This window comes from Vulpes lagopus, chromosome 13 (assembly GCF_018345385.1).
Source record: "Vulpes lagopus strain Blue_001 chromosome 13, ASM1834538v1, whole genome shotgun sequence".
In the NCBI taxonomy this organism is placed as follows: Eukaryota; Metazoa; Chordata; class Mammalia; order Carnivora; family Canidae; genus Vulpes; species Vulpes lagopus.
In genome coordinates, this window is record NC_054836.1 from 42,736,568 (window position 1) to 42,757,539 (window position 20,972).

General features: G+C 45.6%; 1 protein-coding gene across 2 annotated transcripts in view; it reads left to right on the top strand.

Annotated features, from left to right (window-relative positions):
- MTURN (maturin, neural progenitor differentiation regulator homolog) overlaps window positions 1-16,561 on the top strand; it is a 66,909-nt gene extending 50,348 nt beyond the window's left edge. For both annotated transcript variants that reach the window (XR_005983510.1, XR_005983512.1), the window contains 2 exons: window positions 14,367-14,474; window positions 16,230-16,561. The gene's annotated coding sequence lies outside the window, so the exon portion shown is untranslated. The remainder of the gene's footprint in view (window positions 1-14,366; window positions 14,475-16,229) is intronic.
- Window positions 16,562-20,972: the final 4,411 nt, after the last annotated feature.

Here is a 20,972-nt window from a genome sequence, read left to right on the forward strand (position 1 = left end):
TGTGTCACAGACGTTGTGATAGAATGTCTAGTGTCTATAATTAAATATTAGAATTGGAATCCGGAGGGTCAAGGGTCTAAGATGAAAAAAATGTTTGCGACAGCACTGGTTTTACGTAGCACTGAGTGTCTACATGGAGGTTGCACGGAGTTGAGGTAAAAGTGGCCCTGCCTTGGGAAGGAAGATACTTGGTTTTGAGACCTGGTTTCTGCTGGTTACCACTTGAGGGTCCTTGAGCAAGTCACTTATGTGCTCTTTGCCCTGCCGTTTCCACGTGTGTAAAAATGGGGTTGGGACTGACTACCTCGTAAGATTCTTCAAGGGTCAAATAGGAAACGATCTGGAAAACTGGAATGCACTTTGCAAGTGTTACCGTCGTCACTGTCCTTTTGGCTTTCTCAATTGCGGGTGAACTCGGGAGGTTGATCACTTTAGAGATGAAGGAACCAAGCTGAGAGGGAGGGGTTTAATGACTTGCCAAAGGTCACACAGCTGTGAGGTCAGCACTCTCATGGGGCTCTGGGAATACTGGCCAGGGGTTAGCCCAGGATCACAAATATTTCATACTTCTTTTTTTTTTTAAGATTTTATTGATTTATTCATGAGACACACACACACAGAAGCAGAGACACAGGCAGAGGGAGAAGCAGGCTCCATGCAGATCGAAGCCTGATGTGGGACTCGATCCCGGGCCTCTGGGATCAAGCCCTGAGCCAAAATCAGATGCTTAACCACTGAGCCACCCAGGCGTCCCAGATTTCATGTTTCTTTGGACTCCTTTGCTTTAGCAATGCTTAAACTCGGGATTGTGGGACTGGAACAGTCAGACTGCCTTTAAATCCAGACAAGAGAGGCCCCGCCTAGGGCCCCATGTGTTAGAAGGGCTTGCAAACTGGACCAAATCCAATCTGTTTGGGTAAATAACATTTTATTAGCACATAGTCGTGCTCATTCATTTATGAATTGTCTTTGGCTGCTTTTGTATTACGATGGCAGACTTGAGTAATCGCAATAAAGGCCAAAGCCAAAAATATTTACTCTCTGGTCCGGACAGAAAAAAGTTTGCCCACTCCAGCTTTCAAGGGCCCCAGTATCACAAACCACATGAAATTAAACGTATTGAAGAGCACACGGGCAATCTCTCCCTGGGGATCTGATCAGCACTTGGCAGAGTGTGACCCATACCCCCACATTGCTTCTGTTGCGTTACAGCCTCCCTCAGGTCTCAGGCCCCCGACCTCCACATCTGCACTGTGTCCGCAAGAGAGACCACATCTGGCTGCCAGTAAGGTTTAGGGCTTCCAGTGTTCCTGACTCAGGTGGGCGCAGATGGCTTTGGAGTGCAAGGGGGATCCTAGGTGCACAAGTAGTCAGGTAACCAAAATGACAAATCAATCGATTTGTCAAACCATTTCCTCTCGGCTAGCATCACCGTAGTAGCCTGTTGCATAACCAAGTGTCAGTTCCTGGTGGAGCCGGGCATCCTTGCTTCTCTTTGAGTTTCAATTCCTGGTTCTGGTTCTGGGAGTCCTCACAGCTTGCCACGGTATCTACAACAGATGTAGGCGGCAACTGGGGAACATTTTGCAATATTATCTCATGTTACCTTTAAACAATTTTTCACATAGGTCGCAATGTGACAGGAGTAAAATGTGATGCATTTCTTACAATGGCAATTTGGTGGACATTGAGCACTGGAATCGTGAACAGTGTTATTTTTCTAAAAATGATTTTAACTAGTTTTGATTTACACTTTTGGCATTCACATATTATAAGTTGTATTGTGCCTTTTAATTTTAAAGATAAGTTTTTCATTTTTATTTTTTTTTAAATTTTTTTAAAGATTTTATTTATTTATTCATGAGAGACACAGAGACACAAGCAGAGGGAGAAGCAGGCTCCATGCAGGGAACCCGATGTGGGACCCGATCCTAGGACTCCAGGATCACACCCTGGGCCAAAGGCAGGCGCTAAACTGCTGAGCCACCCAGAGATCCCCTCATTTTAATTTTTTAAAAGGTTTAATTTTTTTTAAAGATTTTATTTATTTATTCATGAGAGAGAGAGAGAGAGAGGCAGAGACACAGGCAGAGGGAGAAGCAGGCTCCATGCAGGGAGCCTGACGTAGGACTCGATCCCAGGACCCCAGGATCACACCCTGAGCCGAAGGCAGACACTCAATCACTGAGCCACCCAGGTGCTCCTAAATTTCTCATTTTTAGAAGACAGATATATCTTTGAAAGCACAAACATTTTAAAATGTTTAATGGTTTTCACCTTAATTTTAATTTGCATTATTTGATGAAAATGTATTCACGTTGTCTACTTTGAATATTGTTTTGACTTATTTTTATACTCCTTTGAGCATTAATGTCAATGAAATAAGATCCAGGTTTCTTATTTGTGATGGTAATCACGCATTTTGGGTTTGGCAGTAACAGAAATAATATGCCTATCTTTGTTTTTTTAATTTTTTTTAAGACAACAGATGGGAAAGTGACTGATCAGAATCATTAATAGGGTTATTTATCCCCCACCCTCCAACTTCTTGATAGAAATTCTCTAGTTGGAATTATATCGATTACCTTCTACTTCAGTATTTCTGGGAATCTGTTTTTCAGGGAAAAAAGAGTTACCTTCAGTATTGGGACTACACAATCCCATGTGACTGCTTGGAGCAGTGGGAGCAGGTCTCTTTCTCCGGTGACTAATTGACTAGGAGTCTACTCCTGAGAGTTTCCTGCAGCTCCAAGTTCCTTGAAGCCCCATCTGAGGCTGTCTTGCCCAGGAGGAGAAGGAGGAGGAGGAGGGAAGAACTGACCTGGAAACAGGAAACAAGGTGGCCTTTGTCCCTTTCGTTCTATAGAGAGCTGCTTCCCCTGGGGTGCATTAGGACCAGCCATTCAGGGGCAGTTGGGTGACTCAGTCGGTTAAGTGTCTGCCTTTGGCTCAGTTCATGATCTCAGGGTCCTGAGATCAAGCCCCATGTCAGGCTCCCTGCTCAGCAGAGTGTCTGCTTCTCCCTCTCTCTCTGCCTCCTCCCCACTGCTTGTGTTCTGTCTCTGTCTCTGTCTCTCTCAAATAGATTCTAAAAATAATAATAATAAAAAAAAAAAGGTCCAGCCATTCGGGGAGCCAACCAAAAGCCCACTTCTCTTGTGGTGGGGAGAGACACACCTCTAAAGCCACCCAAGGTGCTCCTGGAAGACTGACACCAACCATTTTTAATTATCCAGTGGCTCCAAGGCCAGAGCTCAACTCCAGCACCCCAGTGCCCTGGGGGAGCTTCTCCTACACTGCAGAGGAAATACGTATTCATTCGATAGCTCGCTCAGTCGTTGAGCAAACATTGGCTGCTGCCCACTGTGCCAGCCGCTGTGCTGAGCATAGGACACAATTGTGAACGTGGCCTTCTTCGGATGTAATAAGAAATATATTTGGCATTTGTCTCTGGTTCCTGGTGCTGAGCTTCCAAAACCCCTGGAACTTCATCATAGGACGGTCTTTGGTTTTTCATCATGAGCTCCTTCTTAATGCACTTGAGTTTATGTCAGTGAGGTGACTTGGGGGTGTATGGGTGGGGGGGGGTGAGGATCCCTAGGGAGCCTCAGATGCTGCTGATCACCAGAAGGACCCAAAGTTTGGAGGGTTGGTGGTTTCAGCCCCATCTGCTGTCAGGGGGCCGGGGGACGGGTTGCTGGAGATTGAATTCCACAAAAATCCTTGAAATGGGTGAGAGAGAGAGTCAGCGCAAGGGTGTGACTAGAGGACCTGAGCTGCTGGGTTCAGCAGTACCTCATCTGAGATGGATGGATGTCTCACTCTGCAGTTACACAAACCAACAAACTCCCTTTTTGGTTTAAGTTCATTGGAGTTGGGGTTTTCTTCACTCACATGCAAGAGTCTTGACTCACAGAGCAGACAGGCAGAAAGTCTGCTTCACCATAGTGTGACGAACGCCATCGTAGTAGATGGAAGATGGGAGGCGTGAGTGGCTGTGGGCCCTGCTTCTCCCGTGGCCCAGCCTGGACACCTGCAGCTTCCTGGGCCATGTCCATTCACACCGTCAGCTTCCTCCTCAGTGCCCGTGTGTGTCTGTCTGCCTGGAGGAATGTGCTCGGCCAAGCACAGGACAGGCTAAATAACAGTCTCTTAAATGACACAGTGGTTTCTTTTTCATGTAACAGTTTATGCTGGAATAGCAGCCCAGCTCCCTGAAGTTGTCAGAGGTTCCAGCTCCTTCCAGAGTGCTTCTCATCATCCCTAGGGGGCTGACATGGTCCTCAGGCGTCCCAGCCGTGCCTGGGTCCATGTGTCTGTTATTTTGGTTGTTGATTCACAGCTGAGTTAACCCTTGTTCTCTCCCATTCCTTGCTATCTCTGTGCGAATTTAGTGCCACTCTTGGGCACCTGGTGACCTTATGGCTCTCACAGAGAACTTGGTAAAGTCTGTAGACATCTTCTCTGCCATCTTGCCACTTCCACAGATCTATACATTCTAGTCTCTCCCACCTTCCAGATCTTTCCATCATCTCTTGCCTTCTCTAAATCTCAATGTGGAATAGAGAGCAGAACACAGTATGCCTCCAGGACCCAACAGGGGCCTCCCACTCCTTCCAATCTCCTCTCCTTCCCCCACCAGGAAAACCCCAATTTGGATGAGAGAGTGGGGAGAGTAAACTATATCGTCTCATCAGGTTTTCTTCCAAATCTATTTCTCACACCCTGGGTTTTTCTTGTTGAACCTGAGACTTAGGCTTTTGACAATCAAAGGCCAAGAACTGACTTTTTCAGGTATTTCTCAGCTTTTTTGCAGTGTCTCCTTATCTCTGAAGGAAGTTGGGTGTCAGGCTGATGGATGGGTGGGGGACACAACAGAGAAGGACAGAGGGGAGGAGAAAAACACATCAGCGAACACTTCAGTCTAGCCCCTGAGCACCAGGACGACACAATGCTGGGACTGAATAGGACGCCAGTGCATCCTGCCACCAAGATTGGGAAACATGTCTCACACACTCATGTCTGGTACATATTTTTCCCCTGGAAGCCTGAATAACCTCCGAGACTATTTTAAATTTTCAAAGAAAATTATGCACATTTCCCCATCTAGGCTGCTATGTTGTGGCGCTATTTCATTATAATAGCAAATATCACAACTATGCCCTCCAATCTAACATTCATAGGAAATATGCCAGTCTCTGATCTGCCTCTGGCCTAAGTGTCAAATGTGTTTCCAGGACAGCCCCCCATCCCTGTGACCAGCCCAGATCTATCTCTGCCTGACCAATAAGACATTGCTGTGTCTCTAGGAATGAGACCCAAGCTGGAACCTGGCATCTCTACCCCATAGCGCCAGTCTTTGCAAGGCTTTGCAATCAAGTTGCCCACTTTCAGGTCTTTCAGGTCTACCTGCCAAGCCTCGCTTGCAGGGTGTGTAGCTAAATGTAACTCTGATGGCAGATGGTCAGGGTCACCTTTCCGTAAAATAAGGGAAAATGTGTTGGTAGCCAAGGACCTGCATGCCATTTCTGGCACAAACTGGTATTGCAGGTTGCAAATCTGTGCTCCACTTGCATGAAAACACTATCAATGAAACTTCAGGCCGAGCTGTCTTTCTTAAAATGTGTTCTGTACAAAAGTGACAGATGTTATTTGAAGATGGGGTTCTGGGCAGCCCAGGTGGCGCAGTGGTTTGGCGTCGCCTTCAGCCCAGGGTGTGATCCTGGAGACCCAGGATCGAGTCCCACGTTGGGCTCCCTGCATGGAGCCTGCTTCTCCCTCTGCCTGTGTCTCTGCCACTCTCTCCCTCTGTGTGTATGTGTGTGTCTCTCATGAATAAATAAATAAAATCTTAAAAAAAATAGGGTTCTATGGTCAAATATATTTAACAGGTCCACTTCTCAGAGTCTTTAACATACAAATGTCCTTTGTAATGCCGGAGAGGGGGTATCATGTGTGATGGTGATCAACTCACTCGGCCTCTGAGCACTTTCTGACACAGAGAGCTCCTGAGACTGTGGCTGGGTGGGACACACTTTGAGAAATGCTATGGCAGTGCCCACTTCTCTTGTTACAGTACATTGTTCTGCGGTTCTGAGCGTTGTGGCTTGGGGTTAGAAGACCATATTACCTTTCGTAGGAGCTAAGTGACTAAGAAGCAGCAATTTGGAGTCACTATTAAGACCTCATCTCATCATTCCTGTAAATGTCCAGATATGAAGAAATCAATGACTGGATCATTGCCACTGCTCATTTCAGGGCTGGGTTTGCTTGGCTTTGTGACTGTGTGTCCAAGGTCCAACTTGTTTCTCTTATTTATACTTTTTTTTTTTTTTTTTTTTGAGATGGGGAAGGGGAAAAAGAGAAAGAGAAAAAAATCTTAAGCAGGCTTCACACCCAGCACAGAACCCAACACAAGGCTCAATCTCATGCCCCTGAGATCATGACCTGAGCCCAAATCAAGAGTCAGACACTTAACCAACTGAGCCACCCAGGCATCCTATACTTTCTTTTTTGAGACATAAGCACAGTCTTCAATAACCATGAAACATGGTAGGGATCATACAAAGCATCTCAGAGACTTTTCAGGTGGTAAAACCAATGGCGTATTGATGATCAAATTTATTCACCCACCTACTGTTTAGCACCTACTAGGTACCGGGCCCTACAGAATGCACAAGGTTGAATAAGGCAAAGTCTCTATTCTTAAATATCTCCTGTGCCAGCTCTATCTGATGTCTTCAGCCATTTGTGTTCTAGAAAATGTTACAGTAATGCATTTATAGATAAAGGAACCCATCTGGAGATGAAGTAAATAGCTGGTTCCAGTTTTGGTGCCGCGAGAGGAGAGGCTGTTCCAAGACAACAGAAGAAGGAAGGAAGATCATTACTTCATTTCCACTTAATTTTAGTGAGCTTCTTGGAAGAGGTGGTATTTTGACAGATCTGAAATAAGAGCATTGGACTGATCTCAAGACAAGTTGTTCAATAAATGTATGAGGATCCAGGCTTGGAAATGTGAGCATTGTGAACGAAAGGAGGCCACCACCACTGAGAGCTCAGAAGCAGTAACGCTGGGTATTCTAAATGTCTCTGTTCACTGTCATAGAAGGTTCTCCTGCATTTCCTAATTCCCACCATTGTGAGCTGCCGAGCCAGTGTTTCATCATAATCTTGGCCCTCAAACAGTACAGTTCATCCAAAGATGACAGGGTTTTATGAATAGAAGTTCGGCCCTGGACCAAGCTTGTAATAAATCATAGGCTTCATTATACAGGTGAGGAAAAGGGGCCAACTGCTGGATGATAGATTTGCCATGGAGCAAGAGGGCAGACTCCATGCGGTGTTTCGGAAAGGTTCCATCGTGAACTTTAACTGACCCACAAGGTGACTTTCTTTTGGAGTAAATAGTGTGGAAGGAGGACCATAAGAGACTAAAGAATAAAGAGGGAAAAAATTGGGGGTAGATGTTCCCTCCATCCACTACTCCATCAAAATCATGTGAAGCCTCCAGAGAAATGTTAGCATGGTACAATGCTTAACAAATATTAAAGGAGAAAATAAAATGATTTTTCTGTTCAACCCCAATTAAGATCTATGTGAAGAACTGGAGAATTTTTCCTCTCGCTCAGAATTAACAAAAGGCTTATTTAATAATGTTAGGATGTGACCTCACTGTGGTTAAAAATATCTGTGTTGCTTGTATGTGGAAAAGCAGGTAAACCAAGACTGGTGTGGGCAATAAGAAATACAGACATAAGAGAGAAAAGGTAATACAAGTGCAATGGCAATAATAGACTTGGATCAACACCAGTATTTTCAAAGAAGCCCCACACAACCTCAAATTCAGTAGAAATCTCTTTGCCAAGGACTCTGACACATTCCATCTATCAGCAGGCTGGCTGCTTATTCCTAAGGAGAGTCCCTAAGATCGGGCCTTCCTCGTTGGTCCCGTTGGAGCCGAAGCCCCCCTTATTCTCTGTTCCTAATCCTAAAGCCATCACTATGCAGGGCCATGAGGCTCAGTCAGGCTGTTTCATATGCTGTCACTGAGTTATAATCCACCTTATCTGATTTTGCCACACTCGCAGACGTTCATTTTTTTCTCCATCTGTAACTGAGGAAATAACAGGTAATTAATTCGGCGACTAATTAAGCCTCAACCAGGCACTTCAGACTTGTCCTGGTTTGTTCAGTGGCCTGCTGAGGCAGATGGACCCAAACCTTTGGTTGATTTCAGTGGCCTGGAATCTCTGCATTTGACTACAAGGGAGAAGTGCTATACCTAACGTTGGAGAGTTCCTGGCGAGGAGCTGGCAAGATGAGGGTGGCTATCTTTGGTTCCATGGACAGTTTAGGAGCCCTTCTAAGAGAGAAGAGTTCAGAAAAGCTGGAGAAGTTGTTCTTATAAAGTGATCAGTGATCCTGGGGTGAGATTGTAAGGTGGAAGGGGAAGGCAAGATGTCCCAGCAAAGCTGCTAAGACTTCTCCCCACCACCCCAGGTGACAGTATATGTCACAGAATAGGGGAAGGTTGCTTTCCTCCCTGCTGCAGAAAATGGCCCCATGAGGCCTGGCAGCTTTGAGAATAGGAGCACAGGATAAACAGCCACAGGCTGGCCAGGAACCTGGTGTAGATTTGTGAGTGGGCTATTATATAATCTATCCAGGGCGAATACACTAAATTGTTAAGAGGAAGCCAGTTCATTTGAGGTAGAAGTTGCTGGTGCCCACCAATTTTCTGTGTGCTCTGCTCCTCCTCCTGTGGGCACTGCCAGACGACGTCTCCCAGCTCCCATGCATGCAGGGACCATGCGACTAGTCCTGGCCGAGGAAATGTAGGTGAAGCGATGGACACCACTTCCAGGCCTGGCTCCCAAAACCTTCTGCGGGATCCTCCCCACCCTCTCTCTTCGTTGATGCGCTGGCTGTGTGTAGAGGACCCAGTAGAGGACTCTAAAACCCTAGGTGACAACAGGGCCACAAATAGAAGGAGCCTGGGTCACTGAATGATGGCATGGAACAGAGGCTGTCATAGCACACCTCACCCCCATCTTCACTGGTCTGTGATATGTGTGAAAATTTAAACTTTTTCTGTTAAACCACTGAGATTTGGAGCTTGCTTGTTACAGTGGCTACCATACTGGCTAATACTGAATTGAAGCTAAAAAGTGACACAGAGAAGGGCCAAGACTACCTAGTACCTTCTCAGATATTTTTCATTGAAGTTTTCAGAAGTGCAGACAAGAGTGCACGCATATCCCCAGGTCCTGGGGCTCATGACCCAACTGTTTCACTTCAAGTTTCAGCTTCCCTTTAGACTTCTAAAGGAACATTTGTCTTCTTTTTCTATAATACACTCGTGTTTATCTTCATATCCTCTGAGCTTTAACCCTCAAGTTGATTTGACTTTTAACCTGGCATCCCATGTACCAGCTATATTACAGTTTGGTTCCAAAGATCCCATCCCCTTTGCCCTGGTTATTTGGTGAAAAGCAAAGCTCTGTCAGGGAAACCCCTATGCAGAGTTTCAGTGAGTTACCCTTCAGATTTCAGATGCCTGATTTAGTTTTTTTAAAAACAAAAATGAAAGCAAACTTGGTCTCATTTTCTGGTTAATGCTGAGGCTATTCAAAATGTTTTAATAACTTGGTTTGACGAAAAAGACAGAGCTTTTTAAAAAAAAAAAAAAAGGAGTAAAAGAAGTCTGGAGACATTTACTGAAGCTATGTTCCTCTTTGAGTTGGGGTAGCCACGGTATAAAGATAGCTAATGCCTTTTTCCCTGCCTCAATGGCTTTTTCTCCTGGAAAACTGTCACACTGCTCAGATGGTGACAAGCCAGAGATGGAGCCTGGGCCCTGGAGACTCACCTAGTGAACGCTTGATTTTCAAAAGGAATTTCGAAAAGGAATCAATCAAAATTACCTTAGATGAGGGAAAGGCACCTGAGTCCACTCCTGGACAAACTGAAAACCCCCAATTCATTTTATCTTTCCTCAGTGTTCTCATTTGCTTATCTTCAATGATTTATCAGGGAGAATCACCGAGAAGTTCACTGCCAGGGGCAGAGCAAACTCTGGGCTGCCGCCATCAGCAGAGGTGTGAGCATCAAAAGGAATCATGCTTGGACCAGCTTCTCTGTCTCTTACTGTCTTAATTTTACCCTATGATCTTCAACATAGACTTAACTACCATTATGTCAATATAGGACCTTCAAAAAAGTTGTTGAAACAAAAAGAATGATAAAATGCGTCTTGAAGTGATATTTAATTATCAATATTCATAGCAGCATTATTCACAACAGCCAAAAGGTGGAAGCATCCCATGTCCATTGATAGATACATAGATAAACAAATTGTGTTATACACACACAAAGGAATACTACTCAGCCTTAAAGAAGGAAGGAAATTCTGACCCCTCTTGCAACACGATGAACGTTAAGAACATCATGCTAAGTGAAATAAGCCAGTCACAGAAGGACAAATATTGCATAATTCCTCTTATATAAAGTATTTAGAGTGGTTGAATTCATAGAGACAGAAAGTGGAAAGCAGTTGCCAGAGGCTGTGGGGAAGCAGAATTCGAGAGCTAGTGTTTAATGGGTCAAGGGTTTCAGTTTGGGAAGATGAAAGAGTTCTGGTGCTGGTGATGGTTGCAGGACCATGTGAATGTACTTTGTGCTGCTGAATCGTGTATTTTACCATGGTGAAAATGGTAAATTTGATGTTATGTGCATCCTATCACAGTTAAAATGCTTGAAGAGACATGGCATTGGAGAGTGTGTTGGGAGGAGGTGATGGTCCCCTCGCCACTTCACCCCCTCCCAGATGCATTTGGGCAGTTGGGGTAATTTCTTCAGTTACATGTTTTGTTTGCATATGAGCACTCAGTTAGTGATTTATTTTGCTGCTTTGACTTTTGAAGAAAAGAATAAAACAATTTCCTCCTTTTCGCTCACATGAAGAGCCAGGCTTTTGTGTTCTCCACTTTTGTGCCCACCTCTCCCATGGAAAATGACTGGCTTTTCTGTGTTTTGAAGGCTGCTGAAAAGACAACCCCACCCGGGGCTCTATTTGGTCATTCTGGACCCTTCTAGGGAACGTTAGGAGTTACCCAAAATGGGGAAGGGTTGGAGCAGGGAGGGGGAGCCTAGGAATTTGAGATGGGTTCTTTGAAGGACTGGGAGGGGTAGCGGCCCCAATACTAAGCCTCAATATTGGGGCTAAGATCTAGCCCCATTACTAAGTGATTGGGCGGTTGTGGACTTGGGGGGGGTACGGCCGCCAGTGGAAAGTTGTATTAATATCTCAAAGAAGGATCCACTGATTGCAGCAGAGGGTTTCAAGGCAGAACTTGTGTCAGTGAGGAAGTGCCCATATGCCCACACTTTGGCAGCCTACGGCTTGGAGAAGTGCCCCCCAAAACGTATAGAACCAATGCTGGTGGCAGCCGCAGGTGGCAAAAGGAGCCTCATACCCAGGACAACCGCAGTGGATTAAGGAGCATACACCACCTTTATTTTGGAGGACCACAGAAGCTTCCCTTTCAAGTGCCAGTCACTAGAGGGAGGGGTGGGAGCCCAGGCTTGTGGGGGGAAGGAGGGAGGAATAAGTGCTCAGCTGGATACGAATCAATGGAAAAGAAACAAAGAAGTATGTCGCTGCCTACATCTTTAACAAGTGCCTTGGAACACTTCCAGCCATCGCAATTGTCCAAATTTTACTCCAAATCCAATCTGTGACTCCTATTGTCTTCTTACACCGGGGGACACTTAGGAAGACGTAACAGATGGCTGTGTGTGGCAATAGCGCTCCTTCCCCACTGCCAGGAGGGACTTTTGTCATAAATGCCTTTCTCTTTGGTCCAAAAATAATCTTTCTTCATATGAACAAAAGCAATACATTGTTTTGCTATTGTAGAAAAGTATGAAGAAGAAAATGTAAATTTCCCGTAATGCTACCAGCCCAGAGACGACCACTACTAACATTTCACTGTATTTCCTTCCCGGTTTTTCCCATGCATTGTATCACGTCCTTAGCCAGGGACGTCTTTCAGGTCCCACTGCCCTGCTGTGCTGATGAGCCTGTACTCAACCTTTCTGATCCCAGGATCTTCATGAAGTAGCAGACAGAGCCGGGAGGACCGTGTGGGACACTAGACAGAGAGAACCCTAACCTACCCATAAGGGATGCAAACACGCCTTCTCAGCAGATCCCTCATCAACCACAGACTTGATCTGAACATAAGCAACTTAGATTATACTCAGCTGGTTCCAAATGTTTGTTGGCACTTACATGATATTTATCCATAAAAACAAGATTGTGAATGGTGGTTAGATTCGCAGGCCATAAAACCCAAGATGATGAGCAACATAGCTGAGAGGTTGTTGATAACTGTTCTGATCACAGATTCCTTCCAAATCCTTCGGAATTCTAGGTCCCTCCGAGACCCAAATCCCAGATGTCCAAGTCTTGATCCCTTGCCTGGTTTTGGGCCTCTAAACTCTCAGGGTGTGTAGATTTGGCTGGGCAAATGGCAATGGAAGATCAAAAGCAAGGGGAAAGGACTCAAGTGGGAGAGACACAACATCCCTCACAAGTCCAGCACGGCTAATTAGGGAGTCAGCATTGAAATCGTAGACTTTGGAGACACCCCTACTTGGGTTCAAATCCCAGCTCCGCCTTTGATTAGTTGTGTGAGTTTGGGCAGCTCACTGAAACGCTTTGGAATCTGTTTTCTCATCTACAAAATGGGAATAATAATACATATTCCTAAGGATTTACTTGAAGATTAGATAAGCCAAGACATGATTTCTCGGACTTGAGAATGCCTATATCTTATAGATTCCCACCGTTGATTTGAATTACTTAAATTAGAACATTTCCTAAATATTGACACTCTTAACAATGACAAAACCAAATAAATGTAAGATTACAAATTAAAAAGACCCCCAAAATTAGAATTAATTAGTGCGATTAATGATGTTATTTTGCCAAAATTAATTCAGCTTCCTGAAGTACTAGTTTCTAGGACATGGCTCTTTTGGGCTTGACATTCCTAACCCACCATATACTGTGTGATGGTTCAACTTGCCTACGACCTTTCTCTAGACTAGACGTTGTAAATTGGAGGGCTGTAGACTGTGTGTAGCCCATGGACAGGTCTCATTTGACCCTCATAGAATTCCTTTTTTTCAATTAGTTGCTATTATAAGAGAATTAAGAATTACACATACAATCTACCCTCCCACCTTCTCTTGAAAAGCTGGAAGATCTAGCCCCATAGGGCTGCAGAGTCTGGAGCTGAATGGCAGTCCCCTCTCTCCTGAGCTGGGCATCCAGGTGGACCCCAGCACCACCCCCGGCTGTCCTCATTTGTGTTAGCTGCCAGCTCCTGTGGTTTTTTGCATTGTGATCTCTTCTTATAGGACTTACTGAAAAGCGCCTGTTCTTTCTCTACTAACTTATGGCAATTAAGCAGCACTTCAAGACACCAGCCTGTGAGAAACACAAGAGCAAAAAAGTTCTGCTGAAATGATGATCAGTTCAGTTCTAAGGTGTCCATCCAGATGACCCGGCCAGGTTTGTTCATGTAAATGTGTTTGAAGATTATTATTGAAGTGAAAATACAAAATGTTTACATGCCCCGAGGGTATCTTTAGTTCCTCCAGTATTCCTGAACCCCTGAGCACCGATTCACTCTCAGAGCTTTCAGCCAGAGCCAACACTGCCGACACCTTGATTTCAGACTTCTAGCCCCCAGCACCATGAGAGGATAAACTTCTGTTGTTTTAAGCCACCCAGTTTGGAGAAATTTGTGAGGGCAGCCTTGGGGAACTAATCTAGTCGCCTGGCATAGGATCGGACCCCAGAGAAGAATGAGCTGGATGTGACTGTCACTGAAAGGAAAGAAACTAAAGAGAGAGAACAGTAGCCATCCCAAAATGCAGTAGGGGGGGTCCCTGGTGGACACGCTGGCAGATGATGACCCACTTGCCCCCAGGAGGCCGCCAGCCCCAGACCTCTGCCCTCCTCTGGCTGTTGCTTCTTTAGCATGTACTTTCCACTCCCTTACACCCCCTTGCTCCCCAGTCCCCTCTCTGTAACTTTGGAGAGAGCCGTTGGAGAAAGTGCGTGGCTGGGAGAGGAGGATGAGAAGCAGGGTCCAGCTCGGGAGCGGGGAGGTCCCTGCTGGGAAGGAGGAAGGCCAATGGGGCCACGAGGCAGGTAGCCTCTGATACACCTTCGGTCCGAAGTCTGAACCAGGCCACCCCTATAGATGGCACCTAAAGCCAACGCCTTTAGGATCTACGGTGACATCTTGTTCTGGCATAGCCAATACAAAACAAAACTTTTTTCTTTGAAGGAACAAAGAAACCTAAATAAGCACTCGGATCTTCAACAAGCTCCGATCTTCCCCGGCCAGCGGGGTTTCCACCTCGTGCATCGCTGCGGCCACGCCACGGCATCTCAGGTGGGCTCTGACCTGCCTCGTCCTGACACCCACTTAGCCTGCTGCCGTCTGTCTGTTGTAACAGTTCTGTCTGTCCTCAGCTCTTTTGAATGAGCTGAGTGTATTTTATCAGACCTTATGTCTCCTCATCTGTTACCTTCACGCCCTTCACACTGACATGCTGTGCTCAACTTTGCAACCAAGTGTTTACTGCTGATGGCACTTTCTCCCCTATTCCCGTCCTCCCATCCTGCTATTTGCATTGCATTAATATGCAAATGAAATGAAATGAACCGCTTCCCCTTCAGTTGAGAATTCACAGTTCTAGGGTTTGAGATGGGCTGGTTTAGTTTTTCATAGATTTTTGTAACACCAAGTTCTGCTGCTGTGTTGGAAAGTAGGAACATTCCCAGGTGTTTGCCTGCCTTCTTTCCTTATTCTCTTCCTTCCTGTCTCCTTCCCCTTTCTCGCTCTTGCCCTTGATGGGGATCAGGACATGCTATCCCAAAATATAGTAAATTGGCATTTTGAATATTTTAAGCTGAAAGAGTTTGAGAAAATGACAAAAACAAGAAGATTGTTCTGACCCCCCTTCACAGATCTGTATTCCTATTACAAGTCATCAATGTGTACACTTAAAAAGATGCAGTTCATTATATGTAATTATACCTCAATAAAGTAGGAAAATCTAATCAATTAAATTAACAAAGGGCTTTCATGTGAATCAAGTTTATTGAAAAATTGAGCATCAGACTAAAGAAAAGCTGTATCTGGAGAAGACTATATATTAAAAGCTTTAAAAATTATTTTTGGTCTAGCATTTCCAAATCAGGGAATTGATTTTAAGGAAGTCACAATAACTTTCATCCTAATATTACTCATAAAGGACAAATTGAAGTGATCTAAATGGTTAGTAAAAGGTATTATGGCATATACATATGATATTTCACCATCCAACATGAAAATCATGTTTTGTTTAAAGATTTTATTTATTTATTCATGAGAAACACACAGAGAGAGGCAGAGACATAGGCAGAGGCAGAAGCCGGCTCCCCATAAGGAGCCCAACGTGGGGCTCAATCCCAGGACCCCGGGATCACACCCTGAGCCAAAGGCAGATGCTCAATCACTGAGTCACCCAGGTGTCCCGAAAGTCATGTTATTTAAGTGTATTTATTGACACAGACTTTTACAATACACTAATGAGTTGGGGGGTCAATTACCAAAACATATATATATGGTATGATCCTATCTTTAAAAGAATCAGTATGTCCCTACATGCATACAAGAAATCTGGATGTAGTAGTCACATAGGTGGGTATGACAGAGACTGCTAGTTGATCCAACAGAGTTCTCTCTTCCACAGTGGTAGAATTTTTGACAGGATTCATGGCCACCCAGCTGAAGACTACATTTCTGGGGTGCCTGGGCTCAGTCAGTTGGGCATCTGCCTTCAGCTCAGGTCATGATACCAGAGTCCTGGGATCCAGCCCCACATCAGGCTCCCTGCTCAGCAGAGTCTGCTGCTCCCTCTCCCTCTGCTCCTCCCCCTAACTCATGCTCTCTCTCACTCACTTGTTCCCTCAAATAAATAACTAAAATCTAAAATAAAAAAAGGAAGATGACATTTCCCGGGGATGCCTGAGTGGCACAGTTCGTTGGGCATCCCACTCTTGGTTTTGGCTCAGCTCATGATCTCAGGGTTGTGAGTCTGCTTGAGTTTCTCTCTTCCTCTGCCTCTCTCTAAAATAAATAAACAAATCTTTTTTTTTAAAGGACTACATTTCCCAGCCTCCATTGCAGCTAGATATGACCATATGACTGTGTTCAAGCAAATGGGATCTGAACAGAAGTGCTGTTTGCAACTACAGATGATTCTCTGCAAGAGAAGGGGCATGTTCTCCCCTCTGTATTTTTCCCTTTTTCAGTGGTGGACTGAAGCAGTGGTGCAGAGCCATCTTGGACCCCACACACAGGTGGAACAACCAGGAATTTTGGAGCAAGAAGATGGAAAGAACCTGGGCCTCTCACAGTGTCACAGAGCAGAGCCAAATACTGACTCCAATGTTCATGTGAAAGTGAAATAAAATCTGATGCTTTTTAAGCAACTATTTCTTTAGGTCTCTGAAATGTGACTGAATCCATATCTATCCTACCCAGTGCATGTAGGGAAAAAACAAGTTAGAGAAGGGAAGAAGGGAATGATTAACAGAGAAATACAGATGATAAGTCAAATGAGGTGAGTGCTGAAAAGCATCTGCTTGGTGAAGCAATGGTGAAGTCACAGGTGACCCCAGGGACAGCACTTTCAAGGGGTGATAAGATCAAAAGCTCAGTTCTGGAAGTGAACTCCAAGTGAGGAAGGATGGACAGTAAATGTAAGCATATTGCCAAGTTTAGCTATAAAGGAGGCAATAACTAGGTAATAATTGGAGAGTGATGTAGTGATGGAGAACAATCCTGGCTCACCTCTCCTGTACTCTCTCATAGCATTCTCAGAGAATGGAAACCCATCCTAACAATAATTGCTAATGTTCTCAGCCCATTGTACTTACTGGTAATTGTGTCACTCTACACTTAGCGGCCGAAACTACAAAAATGTATTTATTATTTGTCAGGATTCTGGGGGATGGCTGGGCTGACATGCTTGCTATAATGTGGGATGGAGCACTGACATGCCTGGAAGGTTCTTGGTGGACTAGAAGTCGGCTCTACATGGTTGTTTGAGCTTCCCCATGGCATGGCAGCTAGGTTCCAAGAGGAAACATTTCAAGTGTGCAAGAACACGAGTTGCTAGTATTTTCTAAGGCTCAGGCCTAAGACTAGCATGGTGTCATTTTCACCCACATCCTACTGTTCAAAACTGATCACAGGGCCACCCAGATTCAAGGGGAGGGCACTACATCAGGACGTGAATACCAGGAGGCTCTGGGGACTACCGAAATAACAGTCTATCCCATGGAAATGACTCAGAGGGGAGGGAGAGATTGCAAAGGGGCAGGAGGAAATTTTGGAGGGAGATAGATAATATTTCTATATTGACCATGGTGATGGTTTCACAGGCAATACATGTACCAAACTGTACCCTTTAAACCTATACAATTTATCATGTACTGATTATACGTCAATCGAGCTATTTTTTAAAAGAGAGCAATCTACTTACAGAATAGGGGGATGTTTCAATAAATTATGGTATGTCCATTAGGTGGAATCTTTCACAATCACTACTGATAAGAAGAGTATGAAGGAATGCTGGGAAACGTGTATGAATGAGGACAAATGGGAAAAGTAGCATGAAATTCTGAGCACGCTGAAAATTTTGCAAAAATGTATACGTGTGGGCAAGGCTAGAACAGCTTTTGCAAGATGAAAATAACTTCATTAGGGAGGTAGAAGAACGTGGATTTTTTCCCCCTTTAATTGTCGACATTTTCTGCTATGCTGCTGTATTTCCTTTATAATTCATGCCCTGATCCTTTCATTTTGCATTCATTTGCTTCTGTATGTGTCAGGCCTCTTCCGCTCATGCTCCGGCAATGCAGATCCTGCGTCTGTCCACAGCACTTTGCTCCTGCGTGGGCCTCTCCTGACGCAGGGACACTTGCACCGGGCTCTAGATGGGGGGCAGTGGCGCTGCCTGGAGTGACGTGGCACTTCTGTGTTTGTCAGCCCTAATAACAGGCTTGCGCTCTCTCTCTCTACCTGGAGCTGTCATACAGGCTTCCAAACCCAGACAGGTTCTATTTCACAACTCCTTCCTAATTAGTCACCCTCTTCCCACTTCCCTTTTCTGCCACCGTCTTATAAAACGCACTGGCGTGTCTGCACCACGGCCAGGCTTCCAGCTCCTGACTGCCTGGTGCAGCTGCTCATCCCCATCTAGCAGAGCAGTGCGCGGCTTCGCTCCCCGTGGCTGCAAAGTTCCCAGCTGCCCATCTATCTCTCCCCCCAGCTCCTGACATAATCTCTCTTCACCAAGAAGCTACTTGGGGAAACATGCTATTCTTTCCCAGGTGTCACATGACCACAAAGGCAATTTTCTAGAAAGATGGGCTCAGCAGGCAGTGCCCCAAAATGGGGAGGAAAGGGCGTTGGGCCTTTTCATCATGCTACCACTGATTGGCTCCAAGTCCCCGTTGTACCTGCCCTGATGGGGCTTACTGCCCCCTGAAGGTCAGCTCTGGCCCTCCCCATGATAAGCACAGAAAGACAGCCGATGGCAGGCCAACATTTTCAGTCTCACGGGCCAAACTGCTGTCTGCATTCCCAGAGTGCTGTGTGGGCAATGGGTTCATGATAAAAGATTGCAAGCCAGAGCCGGAGAGGCACCTGCCAAGTCCCAGTCACCTGGCTGCAACCAGGAGCCGGAGGCCTGGGGTGGAGGGCCACTGTGCCAAGGGAGCAGGCTGCATCCTGCTCCAGCTCCGGCTGCTGTAGGGGAGGCTCTTTGGTTGCAAGCAGCCAACCTGATGCCTGTTGAACTGGTCCTCAGGGTGGCCAGACTAAGACTCAATGCAACACACCAGAAAAGCCAGTGTGCTGTCAGACTGATTTGTCCTCAAAATGACTTTTTTGCTTTGGGCAGAAGCAAACTGCCTGTCAGTTTCCGTTGAGGGCAGCCGAAGCATGCCCAGAGAAAATGTGGGTCCTGGGCAGGTCCTGGGGTGTCTGGCCTCCAAGGGCTGTCATTTTGGTTTCACTAGTCCTTGTGTGTCTACCCCCAAGCAGCCTTTCAGAACCGTCTTTGCTCATATTTTCCCCCCTACCCTTAGCCTCTCTCATTGTCTGACTCTTGATTTACATTTGCACAAAGCTCTTGGCAGAGAGACATTTTGCAAGCTCTAGTCACCATTTAACAGTAAGAACGCCGGGCGCCGTCTGAGTGGGCGACGTCAAGGAACGTGTGAGGACAGGCTGTGTTGCAGCTGGGATCCCTCACCCCGTCTCTCTCCTCTGCTGCCTTTCCCAGAACCCCTACCAGGCAAGAAAATGCAAGCACGGGAACAGGTGCACATCCGCACCCCCCACCCCCACATTCTGGAAGGAAAGGGAGTACCAAGAGGCCTTCCTTTGCAGTGTTCATGATTCATGTGATGAAAAATGCTTCCTGTCTGTGGCCATTTCATTATTATGGTAAATAGGATTCCAAAACAGTGGGGAAATATTATCAAGTTGGGCCCCCAATGATTTAAAATTACATTTATGCCTCATCCAGAAAGCTTTTCCTGAGGAAGGGGGTAAGAAGAAACCAGGTGACTTTAATCACTTCTTAAGGTTAAAAAATGCTAACTATGATATGAAAAAAGAGATGGTGTTGGAAATCCCTTGGACATCCTAAGTACTGGGAATAAAGATTTTAGGTTTTATTTCCATCTTTACAGACTGAGAGACTTGATAGGACTGGACTGTCCTGAATTGCAGACCCCTGCCAGTCCCCACAAGGTCATGAGGTCCTTGAAGGTAGACCCTGCCACGTGGAAACATTTTCACAGCCCCATTAGATCGGGCTCAGTAGGGATTCAGGAACTATCTATTTATTCATAGACAACTGTCTATATCTATTTATTAATAGACAACTGTCTACAAATTGTTGGAAAGGACCAACAATATCCATATGTGGGGCATGGGCACTTTTATTAGGACAATTAAAATGTAGGAATTGCGCATTCCCTCTATATATCAGTCACACCAGGGGTATGAGCTGAGCCAGCAGGTGTAGCCAGGAGGGCAGCCACAGCCAAGTGAAGAGCCCCTTAGCTTCTCAGAGGGATACTATTTTCACGTATGGTATAGATTCCTGAGCATCTGTGGGACAATGAGGACTATTTGTGCAGTTTTACAGAGACATGGCTGCTTATATGAGCTGCATTACTCAACCAGCCTTGCTCCGAAGTCCTCAAAGACATAAGTTCAGGTGTGTTGCCCTGTCAAAGGCAGGACTGAAGGAGGCCAGTGCTGGGTGTGGGGCTGGCCTGTGACTCTCTCTCTCTGGCCAGGCTGTATGTTACTAGCACCCGTGGAACTTCTTTAACTATACCTGTTGCCCAGGTTCCTCCCTGGACCAATTAAATCGAGATCTTGGGAGCTGAGTCCAGGTATCATATTTTTAAGGCTCTCTAGAGGGGTCTCAGATGGAGCCAGGGCTGGCACCTTCTGGAAAGCCATAGGGAAAAAAGAGGCACAAAGAAAGGTAAGAGGAGAGAATTTTTTTTGCTCTCCACAATCTCCTAGTTTGCTTTCAGCCAGCAATGCTGATCGAACTTTGATGTGTATGCAGACCACCTGGGGGTCTGGCTGAAATGCAGATTCGGATTCAGTAGGCCTGGCTGGGGCTTGAGATTCTATATGTCCACTGAGCCCCCAGATGGTACAGATGAAGCTGGTTAGCAGGCCACACGTGGACTAGCAAGGATCTAGAGCTGCAAGGTCTAGTAAGGTGGCCATGAGCCACATGTGGCCACTGGGCACGTGAAATGTGGCCAGTCCAAGCTGTAATCTGCTGTAAGTATAAAATAAACA